Source organism: Gopherus flavomarginatus, chromosome 9 (genome assembly GCF_025201925.1).
Source record: "Gopherus flavomarginatus isolate rGopFla2 chromosome 9, rGopFla2.mat.asm, whole genome shotgun sequence".
Classification (NCBI taxonomy): domain Eukaryota; kingdom Metazoa; phylum Chordata; order Testudines; family Testudinidae; genus Gopherus; species Gopherus flavomarginatus.
Window position 1 is genome coordinate 43,507,185 of NC_066625.1, and position 947 is coordinate 43,508,131.

Here is a 947-nt window from a genome sequence, read left to right on the forward strand (position 1 = left end):
CGTAGTTGACAGGATTTGAAGCTGCTCGGGGAAGACCCCAATGGATTCCTAGTCCATTGCCTTAACCATTCGGCCACAACTACTTGCTTGAGATGGGTCTCTCACTACACTCCAGTTCTGTTCTCACTGAGTGATCAATTCCAGATGTTTCCTCAGACCAGCTTCCACAACACACTCACTGCTGTGCCATTGTGTAAGTGTGTCCATGGCTGAACGGCAAGAATTCCTGCTCATTTCTCTTCTGGCTGGAGCATGAAGAGAGTGTGTTTGTGGTCAATGACGTTCCTGTAGATTGTTGTCCATTTCCTGCCTTGATCATTCAGACAGTTCCTTTACCATCCTATCCCCCGCACATCAGGGATTGCAATAGCAGGGGGCAGGTTTTCTCTGGGGCACTGAGATTTGTCAGGGGGTTGGTGGCTCCTTTCTCTCCTCATCCTGGAGTAAACTAGGCTTTTTATTCCATCCTTGATGTTTCAAGGCACAACAACAGATGACCGAGGAAAGAGGTGAACAGGGCGGGCCTCAGGGGAGGGGCAGAGAGGTGCAAGTGGTGGGCAGGGTCAGTCTCATGGGTGGGGCAAAGAGGTGTGGGTGGTGGACAGGGCAGGTCAGGGGAGGGGTTAGAGAGGTGTGAGTGCTGGGCAGGGCTGGTCTTTGGAGAGGGGGCAGAGAGGTTTGGGCAGGGTGAGTCTCAGGGGAAGGGTAGAGAGGTGGGGATAGCAGGCAGACCTTGGGGGTAAGGGTGGAGAGACACAAGGAGGCTTTCGGGGAGGAGAGGAGTGAGCAAAAGGTGGACCAGCAGGCCTCAGCTAAAGAGAAAGAGAAGGGGTGGGAAATGGCCAAATGAGAGTGAGAGCAGAGCACAGGTGGGGCCTCAGAGGGAGGAGTATGAATCAAGGGGATGGAGTGGGCAGGGCTGCCCAGAGGATTCAGGGGGTCTGGGG

General features: G+C 54.4%; 1 non-coding gene across 1 annotated transcript; it reads right to left on the reverse strand.

The window, feature by feature from the left end:
• Window positions 1–83, reverse strand: TRNAP-AGG (transfer RNA proline (anticodon AGG)). The gene has a single exon. It is a non-coding gene; the product is annotated as a tRNA-Pro (tRNA).
• Window positions 84–947: the final 864 nt, after the last annotated feature.